This window comes from Oryzias latipes, chromosome 2, assembly GCF_053564925.1.
Source record: "Oryzias latipes strain Hd-rR chromosome 2, Olatipes_Hd-rR_3.1".
Lineage (NCBI taxonomy): Eukaryota > Metazoa > Chordata > Actinopteri > Beloniformes > Adrianichthyidae > Oryzias > Oryzias latipes.
This window is the reverse complement of record NC_136238.1, coordinates 9,349,144-9,366,196: the sequence shown is the minus strand read 5'-3', so window position 1 is coordinate 9,366,196 and position 17,053 is coordinate 9,349,144. Positions and strand designations below refer to the sequence as shown.

The window sequence follows — 17,053 nt, the reverse complement described above, 5'->3', positions numbered from 1 at the left end:
CATATCACACACCCATGCACAATCACATTCACACCTATGGACAATTTGGTTTGACCAAATAACCTATGAAGCATGTTTTTGGACGGTGGGAGGAAGCCGGAGTCCCCGGAGAAAACCCACGGGACTTGAACCAGTGGCCTTTTTGCTGTGAGGCAAGAGCGCTAACCACTGCGCCACCGTGCAGCCAGAATGACCCCAAGCAGCCTTAAAGATATTGACCCCTTTTGTAGGTGACATCACGGCGCCTGTGTGAACACTCTCTCCACCCTTTTGGGAGTCAAACAAAGAGCATTGCTGCTGCAGATCTTTGTCGTGTTCACTCGACTTTCTGTCTTTGATCAGTTTCCTCCATCATGTCAACAAGAAAAAAAAAAGGTCTGCAACAGATCTGAACCAACGTGTAGTGTATCTTCTTACAAAGTGTCTCACATCAACGGTGTGTCCATCAAATTACTGGGTTATATAATATCAAGATGTATTCTTATATACAATGGTGGACAAAATTGTTGGTACCCCTCAGTTAAAGAAAGAAAGTCCACAATGCTCACTGAAATGACTTGAAACGCCCAATTAATTGAAAATTAAATGAACTAAATCAGCCATTACTTTTGAGTAGTTGTTTAACAGAATTATTTTAAAAACAAACTAATGAAATAGGGCTGGACAAAAATGATGCTACCTCCATAAAAGACTGATGACTAATTGCCCATGGGGTCATGATGAACTCAGGTATGTCCTTTAATTGACATCACAGCTGTTTTCAAACCCATAATCAGTCAGTCTGCCTATTTAAAGGGAGACAAATAGTCACGTTGCTGTTTGGTGAAAAGGTGTGTACCACACTGAACATGGATGGACAACAGAAAGCCAAGGAGAGAATTGTTCCAGGACATTAGAAACAAAATTATAGACAAACATCGTAAAAGTAAAGGCTATTAAACCATCTCTAAGCAGCTTGAAGTTCCTGGGACCACAGTGGCACATACTATTCAGAAGTTTAAGACCCACGGGACAGTAGCCAACCTCCCTGGATGTGGCTGGAAGAGGATAATTGATGACAAATTGAGGAGACGGATAGTTGGAACTGTATCCAAAGAGCCCAGAACAACCTCCAAAGAAGTTAAAGGTGAACTCCTAGATCAATGTACATCAGTGTCAGATCGCACCATTTGTCGTTGTTTGAGCCAGAGTGGACTTCATGGGAGTCGACCAAGTAGGACACCACTGTTGAAAGGAAATCATAAGAAAGCGGGACTGGAATTTGCAAAAATGCATGTTGACAAGCCACAAAGCTTCTAGGAAAATGTCCTTTGGACAGATGAGACAAAACTGGAGCTTCTTGGTAAGGCACATCAGCTCTATGTTGGCAGACTCAAAAATGAAGCATAAAAGGAAAAGAACAATGTCCCTACTGTGAAACATGGAGGAGGCTCAGTTCTATTTTAGGGCTGATTTGCTGCATCTGGCACAGGGTGTCTTGGAGTTGTGCAAAGTAAAATGAAATCTCCAGATCATCAAGGCATTCTGGATAGAAATGTGCTGCCTAGTGTCAGAAAGCTTGGTCTCAGTAGCAGGTCATGGGTCTTCCAACAGGACAATGATCCAAAACACACAGCCAAAAAACCCCAAGAATGGCTAAGAGAAAAGTGTTGGACTATTCTGAAGTGGCCTTCTATGAACCCAGATCTGAATCCCATTGAACATCAGTGGAAGGAGCTGAAACATGCCATTTGGAGAAGACACCCGTCAAACCTGAGACAATTGGAGCAGTTTGCTCATGAAGAGTGGGCCAAAATACCTGTGGACAGGTGCAGAAGGCTTATTGACAAATACAGAAACCGTTTAATTGCAGTGATTGCCTCAAAAGGTTGTGCTACAAAATATTAAGTTATGGGTACCATCACTTTTGTCCAGCCCTATTTCATTAGTTTTTTTTTTTTTTAATTATTCTGTTAATCAACAACTCAAAATTAATGGCTGATTTTGATGATTTAATTTTCATTAAATTTTAAATTATTGTTACTTCTGAACGTTTCAAGTCATTTCAGTGACCATTGTGCACTTTCTTTCTTTAAGTAAGGGGTACCAACAATTTCGCCCACCACTATAGTTGCAAAATATAAAAAGTATTCATATCACAGCAATTCAATGTACACAAATAGCCTTTATATAATAATAATTTATGATTCGCATGGTGAGTATAACTGACAGAAACAAACAACTTGGGTATATTCAGGCTCTGCAGAACCCTTTTATGCTGCTTTTTTACATTTGGATGTACTATGATGAGAGTTGGTAGCTATTTGGTCTCCAGCAAAGTTGCACATTTTACTCGTCTGGTTGGTCTTTCCACATAGCGCCTGTTCCAAGTCCAAGAAAAAGATACTTTATTGATTCCAGCTTGGAAAATGTGGTTGTTGCAGTGACCGCATACAGGCTCAATAAGAAACAAACAATGAGTGACAATCAGGGAAGCAATCAGTCAGATAACAGCTTTTAAAACACAAACATCAAATGAGTTCACCTATGGCAAAAAGATGATGAGATCTAAAGTCCAATGGAGCGAGGTAGGAAAGATCTCCCAGAGCAGTGGGTGTGACAGGAAAGCTGCCTTAGCCTCTTGGAAAAGGCGTTCCGCTGTCCATCATGTACAGGATGGGAAAGGATGCTCAGGATTGTCCATAATGGATACAAGTTTATTTTAAGTCTTCCCTTCCATCAGAGCTTCGAAGGTGTCAATTTTGCACCCAATTACAGAGCCAGCCTGTCTTTGTGTGTGCCCCCCGGGCAGACCACTGAGAAGAACGGAATGCTAGCATCTTGCTGCACACATTGAAGGACCTCAGTTTTCTCAGAAAGTAGAGTGTGCTGCAGGCCTTCCTGTACACAGGAAGAGTGAACAGGATAGTGTGGTCTTATAGCTCAGTCTGCTGTCGATTTTCACTCCCAGGTTCTTGTAAAGCAGGTGATTTACTCCAGCCGCCTCACAGATTCATCCACAAGTTCACTGTATTCCTCCTCCTGCCTACCATTAATGCAGCCAACAAACTGCACAGTCGTCAGAGGACTTCTGGAGATGACATGACTCTGAATTTTACTGGGAGTCACTGGTGTACAAATGAACTGGAAGGGGGAGAGCACAGTGCCCTGTGGAGCTCCCACACTTCTCATCACCACATCAGACAGGACGCTGCCCAACTGTGGCCCTTTTCGGCAGTAATCCGTGATCCAGGAGACCAAGGACCTTAATTAAAAATTAACTTTCTCTTCATGTATGCATTGTTCCACTTTTTGAAAGTGAAACAAATGAGTTCAGATGCGTTGAGAACTTACTGAGGAGTTTATGGATAAGTTAGAATTTGGAAACTGTGGTTTTACACTTAACGTTAGAAGAAAGGACTCTGAGAAAGCTAATCTGATTTTAGATGTTACCGTGAATCAAAGAAAAAGATCTTTCCTCTTGTATCTGCTTTAGTTCAAAATCCTGTTGAGGTCCCAGACCGCTCAACTAATCAAATGGGTCGCGTAGGAAATGATTAATGTCAGTTTTTTTATTCCCATGGCACATTTCCAACAACCTCAGATTGCACAAAGTGCTGTGGGATCATAAAAACAAAGGGACAAATAAGCAATAAAATGAAAATAAATAAAACGACCATTTAAATCCAGGATCATAAAAGCAATAATATCATAAAAATAAGTCCAAAAGAGCAACGACGTCCTACAAAAATAAAAGTCAAACTATATTGGAATGAATGTCAAACTGTCCTGTTTTTAAGAACTTAAAGCAAAATGGAGTGTAAACAATGATGTCAAAGTCCCATGTGGGTCATTGAAGCAGCTTCAGGGGAGGCGGTCTGTTGCAAAATTTCAAACAATTTACATAAATGGGGATTCCTCTTGTGTGTGTGTGTGTTTTTTATTTTATCTTTATAAATATGTTTGCAATCATTTGGGATCGTTAATGCTGCATTCGTGCTGAATACAGTTCAAACGTCAGATTCACAAGAACGATCAGCTTTTCCTCCATGTTAGTTTTGGACTCCACTTGCTGATCATCAATAAGTGACCTGCCAAAGCTAAGTCCCTGATTGGTTGATGCATCTTCTTTACCAAAGTTCAAATATTTTAACTCTGGACCTGCAGCAACGCCTGAAATGCGCTGCTACCAGCCTTCCACGCCCCGATGCTCAAAACACACTGCAGGACATGGTATTTCAACATGTTCTTGTGTTACTTATGGATGATGGAAGACATGTACAATTATTGATAGAATTGCATTACTGCATATTTTTTTACATGAATCAGTGTGAATCAGACAAAGAAAAAAATGCTGTTTTAAAAAACTCTGAGTTGTGACATAGAAACTAAAATGGGCAGGACACAAGCTTCCTGGTCCCTTCTAGTCCGATGTATCCACTTGTAGACATATAGATTCATGTACGTCTTCGTTTCCCTCATCCTGAGCTGACATTTGGCTTCAAACTTTACTGCTAGATAGCTCCAATATAACTCATCATTTTCCCCTTACCGCTAATGTTAGGTTGGAGTGGTTGCGGGCTGTAAGCTAGCTGGAGAGAGTGTAAACAAAGGAACGATGGGATATCAGCCGAGGCTTACTTCCGAGCCAATAGTCCACAACTCAGAGGTGACTTTCTAAAGATGTGATCTAAGAAACTACATCCTAGAAACGACACAGTTTAAAAAAAAAAAGTGGCTAAAAACAGAATATAATTAAATCACAATTAAAAGACCACCTGCATGTGCTTGACATTATTTCCTCTGGCTGCTTCCTCTAGGACTTGTCAAATCAAATCATCCTCCTCAATCTAACCATATCATATTCATCTACCTCGCTCACACCAACCCCCGCGAATGCCCTCCTCCTCTACATCCATGAGCCGTCTCTTTGGTCTTCTTCTAAACCAGGGGCATCAAACTCCAAGCCTTGAGGGCCGATGTCATACATGTTTTCTAACCAACCTGCCATTATAGGTCCTCAGCGGCTAAACACCTGATTTGGTAATTGGCAGCAGATGAGGTAGGGTTTCTTGAAACCAGCAGGAGGCTGGCCCCCGAGTCCTGTAGTCTGAGACCACTGCTCAAGATCTCCTTCCTGGTAGCTCCAACCCCAGCATCATTTTACCAGCATCATCTCAGTGCCGTCTCTCAATGTCTCCGAACATCTCCTTCCGCTTCCCTGCCTTTATGTCCAAAACGTCTACCATCATCTGTTTCTCTGATGGATTCACTCCGGATTCATCCTTGTCACTACCAAAGGGAAACATCTGCATCTCTTCTAACTCCAGCTCCGCCTCCTGTCTCTAAACAGACATGGCTTCTCTCACCACAGTCTTTTACAGCTTTCCTTTCACTCTTGCTGACAATTTAAGTGATTTAGCTCAAATTTTCACAGAAAATGGCCTCTGTATTGTTAAAGTGCAGTTTACCGGCCATTATATTTTTAGACAAAAGATGTTTCCTGCTAACCTTTAGAAAACAATCTTCATCCTGTGGAAGATGTTACTCGTCAATTTTCATGTTTTCCCTTCTTTCTTGTAGATTTATTATCAATAAATAAACAAAGCAGAGCTTAAAACAGCATGCTGTTGCTTGGGATGAATTGTATTTGCTTAGTAAAGCAAAAATGGAGCGTTTATTGATCCCAGGGAACTACCCAAACGAATAAAACAGCTGAAAGCATGTTGTACATTCATGCCACGACGCAGCAAAACACTCAGGATTGTGTTTCCTAACAGTCTCGCCTCCACGCTGAGTAAGGCAGGGTGAGGTGGGGGAGGTTCTTGGAGTTCTGTGGTAACCTAAATAATTACACGCCCTGTTCTCCCAGAGTGATTAATTATATCTGCAGAGAGGGATTTCTTATTTTAGAGCCCTGCGCAGATGAGAGCTGGTGAGGAAGGAAGGCAGGAAGCAGAAAGGGACAAGACAAAATACAAGGGGGTCCTTATCAAGCCCTCTTGACAGATTTGGGTTCCATGCAGGACTTGCAAAGTAATATCTTTTTTCTCCCTGGTCAGCTCGCAGAAATGTGAGTCAGTGTTTTACAGTGGACACAATTAACAGTGTTTGAGGATCTTGACAGGTTGTTTGAGGACATTTTATGGTGATGCACGCTGCGTTTGGGAGGAATTAGTGCTTCTCATCCGCCTTACTTCACATCATTTCTTCATTTTTCTTATCTGTGTCGACCAGAGTGGCCTTTCATGAAGGTTTGTAAGCATACATGCCCTGTTTGCCTCGGAGGGTATTCCCCTCTGGCTGACTGCATGGGGCGCTGCAGAAGTGCTTTTCAATTTGTTATGATGCAGCTTAACATAGAATTAGGCTGGAGGGAGTTGTTGTTGGGGGGCCTAGGAGGTCATATGGAGATGAGGAGCCCGGTGGAAATCTCATCAAACTGAATCCTCATTGGCTTAGTGCGCTTTCCATATGGGGAGCACAGATTTGGGAGGCAGCCATAATGAATAGTCAAATATAACATCCAATTACACCCCGAATGATGGAAGTGATTGGGAGGGGTAGCTGCTCACCCACCCTTTAAAAATAACTCAATCAAAGATTTTTTTTTTTTTTTTTAATTATTATTTTCTTTTATAAGTGTCCAGAAAAAATCATGTGAAGTTTGACGTAAACCAACCGGGGGACACGCAATGTGTTTAATTGAAATTTAACACGTATCCAATTGAGACAGAATTTCCTCACAGTGGGAGGTTTAGCTTATGAGGCCTAAATTTCTAAATTCACACAGGGACAGACAGTCAGTGAGTGGAAGGAGTCAAAGTTTCTCCAAGAGGATCTTGATACTAATGGTTTTGGATGTGTTACAGTTTTTGGAAAAGCTGTTGAGGATCCTTATGAGGAAACCGTAGCAGGGGTGTGTGGACGTGTTGACGTGTTAACGGTTTAAGCGTCCACGTCCAAGAAAAAGTTTAAGTTAATGCGTAAAAAGAGGCCTCCTCTTTCCTAACTCTTAAATTCACGCGTATGTATGAAAGTTTTTAGGACCATTATGGGGCTCTAAATACAAAACCTATTGAATTCACGTTGCAAGTTAAACCAGGTCAAACCTTGATCAATCAGGGACTCAGTAGTGACCAATGGATGGCGTCCCTTTGAATTCACGGAAATGCCAAACATTTGACAATTAACCATGAAGGGGAAATGAATAATTGCGGATTGGTTAGCGCTCTTGCCTCACAGCAAGAAGGCCCCTGGTTCAAGTCCCAGCTGGGGGAACTGAAACAGAACACCAATGGAGGACCTTTCTGTGTGGAGTTTATATGTTCTCCTGCGTGGCTTTTCTCCGGGAACTCTGGCTTCCTCCCACCATCCAAAAACATGCTTCATAGGTTTGTGATTGTGGCCCTGCAACAGACTGCTGATCTGTCCATGATGTCCCCTGCCTTCACCGACAAGTGGCCGGGATAGGCTCCGGCAGTCCCATGACCCAAAAAAGGGAACAAATGCATTAGAAGATGAACGAATGTACATTCATCTCTGAAAAAATTTGACTGTTGTTTGTTTTCCTGGGCGAAACGCAGACACGCTAAAGGATATGCCATTGAGTTGTCTTACTTCCGAGTTGGAATATTGGCTGCGAAAATAACTCATATATAATAAAAAAATCCTTCTTTAGTGCGCCAAACGATATATATTATCATATAAATATTGATATTGTTTACGCTGAAAGGCTTAGGGAAAGCATGATATAGACCAGGGGTCACCAACCCTGTGCCCGCGGGCGCCAGTGCGCCCGCGAGCACCCCTTGTGGCGCCCGCAGGGAATGCACCCCAAAAAAAAAAATCTTTTTTTTTTTTTTTTTATTGAAGCAAATATTCAACAAACAACCACGGCATGTCTGTCAATGACAACAATATCAATTCTGAGATAAAGGTAGACAAAGTAAACCCAAATATGTAAACAAATATAACTTAAAAAATAATCAATAAAAGTAAGGGTCTATTACAAAAGTTTAAATAGATCAAATAAATTACACAATTTCTGGACATTCTTATGATTCATGTAATGTAAAGATTTTGAGAAGAGGTTGAGGTGGTTGAGTAATCCATTAATGTGAGGATTAATATTCCTGTCTGTTTTTATTTACATTTATGTTTAAAAAGTTAAAATTAAGTTAAAGTTTTAAAGGTTTAAAAGTTTAGCTTTAGTGTGTTCAATAAATATTTATCTTGTTCGGCTGCAACCTAAAGTCTGTTTTGAATTTAGGCTCCCTCTGCAACTGAGTTTGACCCCCCCCCGTAATGCGAGTCTAGAAAATTCATGCATGTTTTTGTGTGTAAAATGAGCAAATAAAAATAGGGCACACAAAAGGAAGTCCTCAAATTGTGTTGTTTTTTTTTTTTTTGGGGGGGGGGGCTAGGAGGTTTTTAGTGGCGCCCTTCATACCACTTAGTGCCCATGAAATAGCCCTCGGTCTCAAAAAGGTTGGTGAACCCTGATATAGACACTTTAAGTTTTAAGTTTTAATGAGGAAGCTAAAGTTTTGCTGCTTTAGTGTAAAAAAAAAAGAATTTAAATGAAGAAATGTAGTGGTTAACTTTTTGAAATGATCCTTTTGATGAGATCATCCAAAGGAAGGTTTCTTTTGAAAGGTCTACTTTGAGATAAAGTACACAAATTTTACACCTTTGTCATGTTAAAATGCATGGAAACTATTTATTTTATAATGACTCTAATCGAATGATGTTCAAAAAGAGAGAAAAAAAAACAGTCAGGACTGAATGTTTTCTTTTTTATTACATTTACAAAAGATAGATTTGCCACTCATGACCTTGATTCCAAAACTAGCAAAAGTATATGGCCTCTTTCAAATTAAATTTTTCTGTTATTGTTTTTTAATTTTGAACCTTTTCATAGAAATAGAAAAACTCATAAACACAGTCATATCAAAAGTGCAAAGAAACCCCTCCCCCCAAAAAAAACATTGATAAAAAAAGTTGTCAAATTAAAGCAAGTGAACTCCACGTGTTGTTTTTTTTAAGCACTTTAAGTAGAACTAGTTTTTCAAAGTCGACATTCATATTACTTCCAGTGTAATGTCTCTGTACTGACATTACGATTCAAGATGGCGAACACACACAGCCTTCGGAGGGAGAGTGCAGACTTCCATCTACTGGTTCTGAACTGATCCGCCAGGCGAGAGCAAACTGCACCGAGCCGCCTCAGCTTTCCTAAATGGCACATAATCTCTGAGACGCTCTTAACCTTTTCATGGTTGCGGGAGCATTGATGACACAGTCAACCTGCCCCCATTATGTTGTTAATCTGTCAGTGCTTCTATAATTTCTTCCACTCTCCTGCTCCAGCTTTGCTACCCCCCCTCCCCCCTTCCCAGAACGCCAAACTCCCTGGAAGTATGCCTCTCCTTCCTTTAAACAAGGATGATGCTCCTCAAATGCCGTGACTGCCCCCTCAGACATGGTGGCCCGCTAAAAACCAGAATTAACAAGAAAAAAATTACTAAAAAGCACACAAACTCAAAAATACAAAATAAAAAAACATAAACCCGTCAAATAAAAAAAAAAAATAACGATTGATGGATAGATGGACAAATCGACTGGTACAAAACAATAAAAAAAATGCGGGCACAAACCAGTGCCTGGTAAATGTAGAGGCTAATGTTCGGATGCACATTCAACATAAAGCTTTAAAGATAAACGAAATAGATAGAAGGAGAAGATAGATGTGTGGATAGATGTACTAGTGACGTGCTGTCAGGGGAGAAATATCGCCTAAAAATAGATAAACCAAATTAACCCGTGCCCGTTTGTGACCCGTTTAGTCTTTTTTAATCTACTAAAATTTACATTACAAATGCACTAGGTGAGGCCCGCAGTACGCCTGCCTCAACGCAGAGGGCGCTGGTGATCCTAAAGAATGTGACACCGCAGCTAAAGAACAACAGAGTTAGTGGTAGCAGCTGTCCAGTTATTCTTTAATATTGTTTAGCATAATTTCCTAAATGGAGGATTACGTGTCTGAAGTCAGACATTTGTTAGAGACGTCTCTGGCAGTGATCTCCATTGAGAGACTTTTAAAAGTGAAGAAAGAAAAAGGAAAACTTCTACAAACAGATTATCCATGGTTCTCAACGAGTGGCGCATCGGCTTCATTTATAAGTAAAAGTCATTCAAAAATAACAATTTTCGTGTTTTTTCTATTTTTTTTTTTAGAGTTTTTAAATAGATAAAACACGTTGAAATTAAATTATGAAGTCTAACTTTAACTTTTGCCAATGAAATGGTGAATAAGTTACTCTGTGGGGTTCATGTGTTTGAAAATCTGACTGATGATGTCAGTGCCTCACCGGCTGTGAACCTCACTGCACGGAACTGAAATGAGCTGAACATGCACCCCACAGTGGGGCTGGCTAGATGTTGGCTTGCCTTTAAATGTGATCCTTTTCACTCAGAGAAAAAAAAAACTACTTTATTTATTTTGACTGAAGTTAAAGGGCGGCTCAAACTAAACATTCATCAAAAGTTATGAGACACCGTTCCCTTTAAATGGCGGAATTCGCCCAAAAGCTTAGATATTTAAATCAAATCAGAACACATAGTTTAATGATTTTTTTTTTCCTCGTTAGCATATTTCTGTATTTGTTAGATACATTTTAAAATAAAAAAAATAAATGCAAAAATACTGAAGTTGGTGTGTTTTGAGTGGATTACATTTCTCCTCGACATACTGCGGTTCACCTTTCACGCTCTCCCTGATTTTTTTTCCAGAGTAATTTCGCTTTTCTTTCTTTCTTTTCTTTTTAACGTGCCTATTGGCTTTTGACCTGCTCAAACCCCCCTGCGGTGTCTCCTTTACAGAATGTGTTCAGTTTGCCACATTTAAATACATTTTCAATCTCAATCTTTTTATTTTATAAAAATGGATTTATTTTTTTGTGAAGATTTGAACTTTGACAGTTTAAACAAGAGAGAAAAGTGTGAAAACGTTCATTTCTTTATGAGAAATGTGTAGAAAGTTTGTAGTGAGGGGTTTTTCAGCTTTAAAACATCTATAAGCCTACTTCCCAGATCACGGGTAATTTTTAGAACAAAACTCCTATGATAAATGAGTTGTCTGAATTGAAATTCGCTGTACATACTCTGATACATGTATATAAAAAAAAACACGCACAACACAAAGATGAATGAGAATCATTGCTGTAAATTCCCATCCATGGAAACCATCTTTTAAACAGCGCAGCAGGAGGAAAGCAGCGAACATCCTCTGGGACAGTCATCATCCAGATTACAACCTGAGACCCTGCAAGCCCAAGAACATCCTCACCCACATGGACCCGCTCTGGGAAAATGTGAGGACCGCACTTTGGCACAACTAAGGAAATAACCATCCTGCGGTTTGGTTTCATGTGCAATGATAATCGTATTTTGCTGCAGTTACTCTGTGTCAATTGTAGTTGCTGTTTGCGTTGCTGATATTAGTTTGTGTGATCATTTATAGGTGTATGGTTGGATGAATGTTGCTGTTGTCGCCTGGCTCGACGGCTGGCAGAGCTATTTCCTACGTCCTTTTTTATATATATTTTTTTATTTCCAGGTGATTATATGTCTAATCTATTTTATTTATCTAACTTATCTAAAAATGATTTTTTTTAAGTAATCAGAAAAGTACAAATATCAGATTTGATGGCCATTTATTGAGGTGGTGCAGAGTGAAGGTCCAGGGGCAGATGGCAGGTAGCGGATGGTGTTCAGCATCCGGACAGCCTGGTGGATGAAATTGTTTGCCAGTCTTATGGAGCGGGCCTGGAAGCTTCTGAACCTTCCCCCTTAAGGCATTAGGCTCTATCAGTATGGGGCAGAGCAGTGGGGCATCAGTGGTCTGGCCTCCTTGCAGAGTCTTTTGGCAGGGGGCGCTGCAGTCTTCATGCCACACTGATATTTGATGGCGCCTCGGTGAAAAAGGGGGTGAGACATGTGCTCGTTTCAGTTTGTGGAAGGAAGTTGGTCTGAGTTTTCCCGGCCAGCTGGTTGGAGAGGAACCTATCACCATCTCCACATAAGCATGGTTGATGGTCATTGGCGCTTTGGTGGCCTTCTCCTGAAATCCATTACAACTTTTTTAGTTATGCGCTTCATTCAGGATAAGATCAGCAAAAACAAACCTCTTTTGTTGCTTTTCTTTCAATTTGCAGCCAAGAAAAAGAACATGGGCACAAACTTCTGTTTTAAGTGCACAACACCTAAATATGTAAAGATGAACAAACTCTCAAGTCCAAAAATTAGACCCAAAGCAACACATAGTGAGTTTAAAGTCTGACGAGGAAACAAATTAAGACCAAGGTGTTAAAAATATTGAGAAGCAATCAAAGATGTGGAGGCAGCTGTGATGATTACAAATCAACTTTGAAGCGGACCAACAGAAACACGAGCAAATGCACAAAGTACCACAACATCACCTGATTAACATCAACCAACAAATAAAAACTTCCTTCTCACTGTTTTTCCTGGAGCTGCAGCAGAAGGTGACGAAGTACTTAAAAAGATGTAAAAGAAACAGAAAAAGAAAAAAGGAAAAACTTTAGAAAGAAAAAAGTGGTATCAAACATTAGAGCCCTGTTTTATTCCTAAAGCCGTAGTAAAACCTGAACAGGGCCCTCAGGATGCATCAAGGTCGTGGACCGCTCAGTGAGACGTAGAAGGAAAATGTACATTATTTTCCATGGGCACCTTTGTATCATTTACACCACCCGTGGGTTTGAATGAGCGTGCACGGTCAGTAAGGGGTCGGTACGTGCACCTTACTAGAAGTTGGCATGAGCCTCTGCATGACGGCATCATCAGTACGTCATAATTGTGTTCACCTCACATTGGATTCACACCAGTCCGTTTGTGTTGCGTCCCCCTTGCATTTCGTGGGGAGTCCGTCCCTTTACTGTCAGTAAGTTTACACAGTCTCCGTTGCGTCTCCAGTCCGTCGCCCCTCTCGCCCCGGTTCCTGGAGGAGTGGTTTCCCATTTCTCCAGCTTTTTGCCACAACATAAATGTGTCAATGGACTGAAATGGAACTCCTGCCTAAAGGCTGATTTGCACTATTCCGTCTGCAGTGCATCTCCATTACGGTGTTCTGACACAATAAAATTGAACTTTTTTTAATCAATCGGAATATTTACGTCGCCTCCATCACGACTGATGTCTGAGCTTTACGCAAGAGTTTTATTCCCAGTCTGTCGACATGTCAATGTTGCAGCAAAAATCTGTGTAAATATGGGGTAAAGTTTGAATTGCGGACGGATGGACGTAAGACGCAGGCATGACTGAGGCAATGTAAACATTCTGCTTGATGTTCTATTTTTTTTTGTCAGCACAACACAACGGAGACTTACCGCAGATGGACCTGTGCTAATCGGCCTCTACAACATCTTCACGATATGGTATAATCCCTTTTCATGGATCATACAACCCTCAAAGGAATTCTGAGACACTTCTGCGCTCCTTTAAGAGGCGGACGCTCATCATAATAACCCTCCACAGGCCCGGAAAACACGCACTATCCATAGGGTCTACCTCCCGCACAGGTGCATGTGACTAAGGTTTACATTATGACATCAAGATTGATCTCTTAGCGCCTTAATGTGAGGTAATTGGTGGCAAATGCTGGGTGTTTGATTGTATATTTCATATTTTAGGGGATATCCTATACAGTTTCAAATGAACTCATTTTATTTTTTTTTAAAGCCCCCTTTGGGGGAACTTGCTTAGCTTTAACACTAATGTATTGGTCCTCAACAAACCATTGCAGATCAAAATAGTTCTTCCCCCTGTAACTATTAGCAAAACAAAGTCGTTCTCATTAAACATTTCTAAATGTCATTGGACTAAATTCTTTATTTATTTCCCACTAATTCATCACTTTCAAATTAATGGAAAGAGCTTTTCATTATCTTATTTTTTTTCTTCCATTGGCCGTGTCCAAGAACGCTCCATCTGCTCTTTGACTGAAGACTCAGTCAGAAAGTTGCATCAGAAAGCGTAATTGTAAAAGCCAAGATTCTCGTGGCTTTGGTAATTAAAAGGCTGCTGTGTCTAAAACCTCCGTCATCTAGATTCTCACATCTGAAAAGTCGGTTTTCCCCAACAATTTCTCTAGGTTATGATTACATCTTTGTCCACAGTTTAGCTAAAGCAAGATGCAGTAACGATCTGTTTTCTTATTCTGTGTTCCCCTTTGCTTTTCGTTTAGTTCCAACATTTGTTGGATATTTTTGAAGCTTTATACTTGAGTAGACCTGCACTAGGTGCTGTCCTGTTAGTCCTGGTATTTCTGCCAGATATGTATTACGACCTGGACTGCATAGACCAGGTTTTTTTCCTAATTTTCTTTCTTAGTGCGCCTTTGAGTGCGCTCACCTCATTTTCACCCACTATATAGGTATTTTCAGCATAGTCAGTGACACCTCCCCTCCTCCCCAAATGATGACACCACAGCAAGTGAAACTGTCAAAATCAATGAAGGAGCCAAAATTCCTTGTGGCGCTCAAAAACCTTATTTTTTTAAGCACGTTTTTTGAGGTTACTCAGAGAAAGTTATTTTTATTTTATTTTATTTTTTTATAAACATATGTATTAAAGATTTTGTCATAAAACAACATACATGTGAACAACAACTGAGATGAAAAAACAAACAGCAAGAAAACAATAAAAATAAAAAAAACCCAGACACATAAAAACCAGGGCAAGAAATGAGAGTCTATAAAGGAAACTTAATATTACACTGCAATTTGAAAAAATCCTTTCCAATCAATAAAGAAAAATAAAAATAAAAAGTGGCACAATTAAAAAAAAAAAATTAAGTAAACTTACGAGATTTCATCTTGTAAATTTAGGAGATAAAAAGTCGAAAATCTACGAGTTTTTATCTCCTAAATTTACGAGTTAAAATCTTGAACATTTACGAGAAAAAATCAAAGTCAAAGTCAAAGTCAGGTTTATTCGTCAATTTCTTCACATGTGCTTGACACACAAAGGAATCGAAATTACGTTTCTCACTGTCCCGTGCGTAGACATGAACAACAGTAAAGTGCAGATGCACAACAAAGAAACAGGCCTAATCTCTAAGTAATGATAAATAATAAAATGTGAAAACAATAAATATGTGAAAGTAAGGTGCAGGTTGTTTAAAGCAACGTGAGCCAACTGTGTGCATTTACAACTAGTGTACTGGGAGGTTCACTAGTTGTAGGTAAGGTAAAAAATCATAGATTAACAAGGAGAAAACACAGAAGTTGTCCGTTTATCGGAACCTAGCTTCAAAAAGAAATATGTGGAGCCTTTTGTAAAACTTTATTTCCGGATTATATATTTAAAACAAAGAGATTCTGAACCTTTTGGTGACTCAAAATCACCGGGGTTCGGTGTTGGTAAAGAGGAGTTTCATTTGTAAAATAAGGAGCTCATAGACAAGTTTGGTTGTAGAGGACCGCTCATTCACACTTTTTTTTATTGTATTGTACAAAACGGAAGTACAACACAAAACACATTTTTTACAAAATAAACTTCAGATATGCAAGGGGAGCATACATTATTGTTTTTGGCAAATTTTATATTCATAAATGTAAATTTTCTTCACCTGCCTTTTCATTCACAAAACCTGAAGTTCATTTGTTACATTACGTCATAAACCTGTCAGCCGGACACCAACGCGGAAGTAAACAGTGTTACATACGCCCCCTCCTGCAGATGAAGCATCCCGTTTCAGCATGAAACAATAAAGAGGAATGAAAATAGTCTGTTATATTAGCATTAAAACGTCGAAAATGCCAAAAAAAGTGCTCCTCCTCAGACGGAAGCGTCACACAGACGTAGAGATCTTGTCTTTGGTGGAGGAAGAAAGGATGAAGGTGGACAGCTGCCGGGATACTGACAGGTTCATCGGGCTGCAGAGATCCTGCAAACCAACGATCAATAAATAAAACTTTAATAAATCACAAATCAAACTAATGAGCTCCCAGACATTTGGAACATTATCAATAAACATTCAGCTCACCTGTTCAACTAAGTTTAGTCGGTCTGCTCTGCTGCTGAGCGGCATCCACCTGCTGCTCTGCATGCTCACTTCCACATAAACTTTATCCCGTAAAGTTACAAGTTTTTTCTCATAGATTTACGACTTAAAATGTCGTAGATTTACGAGTTTTTTTTTTTCATAAATTTACGAGTTTTTATCTCCTAAATTTACGAGATAAAAAGCCGTAATTTTACTAATTTTTTTTTCTTGGTTGCCCTAAAACTCCGTCGTACTGTTGTGGGCAGGTTGTATCTTTTTTTATACTTGTTTAAATGATCCGAAAAAGGCTACTCAGAGAAAGTTTTTAAAATGATTATGGGATGGCCACACGACCTACAGCTTCACAGTAATTGTCTGGCAAACTGCAAAATAGGACAATTTTTCCACAAAACGTGAAAAGAAAGCTTTTGTTCGAGCACACACGCCGACGGCTTAAATCTGCAACTGACCTTTGACCTTAGGAGGAGGTTTCCGTCTTGATTTAAAAAAAAAAAAACTTTTCATTAGTACCTGCTCCAACTGTAAACTCCTACTGGGGATTTTGAAATGTTGCCTACGAAGTCCTCGAGCATCACTGAGAAGCTACTTGAGGAAATAATGTTGGGATTAAAAGTCATACTTGTTCCCCAGTTGCTCACACAATGTCTTTTTACCGTAATACTATAAAGATGTAATGCAGGAATAATTTGCTTAAGCAGAGGGAAACCATATGACACATGATGCAAACACATTAGGAATATAGTAGTACTTAATATAGTACTCTTAATCTTAAAAAAAAACAGAACTTCCCTACGGAGTTTAATAAAGTTGATCATAATCTTAACAAAGTAAAACTATGTCGCCAAGGAAATCCAAAAATTTTCTTTTGCCGATTCTCCTAACAATTACATTGACCTGTTGTGCGCCCCTCGGTGACCCAAAAATAAAATGGTTGCTATGGAGATAAAAACCAATGAAAACCGCCATTTTGAAAACAAAAGTGGG

General features: G+C 39.7%; 1 protein-coding gene across 6 annotated transcripts in view; it reads left to right on the top strand.

Moving 5' to 3' along the window:
* Positions 1-17,053, top strand: part of slitrk5 (SLIT and NTRK like family member 5) — a 162,863-nt gene that overhangs the window by 62,162 nt on the left and 83,648 nt on the right. Inside the window, exon 3 of one of the 6 annotated variants that reach the window (XR_013654062.1) lies at positions 13,368-13,580. The exons of the other annotated variants lie outside the window; for them this stretch is intronic. The gene's annotated coding sequence lies outside the window, so the exon portion shown is untranslated. The remainder of the gene's footprint in view (positions 1-13,367; positions 13,581-17,053) is intronic. 6 annotated transcript variants of the gene reach the window in all.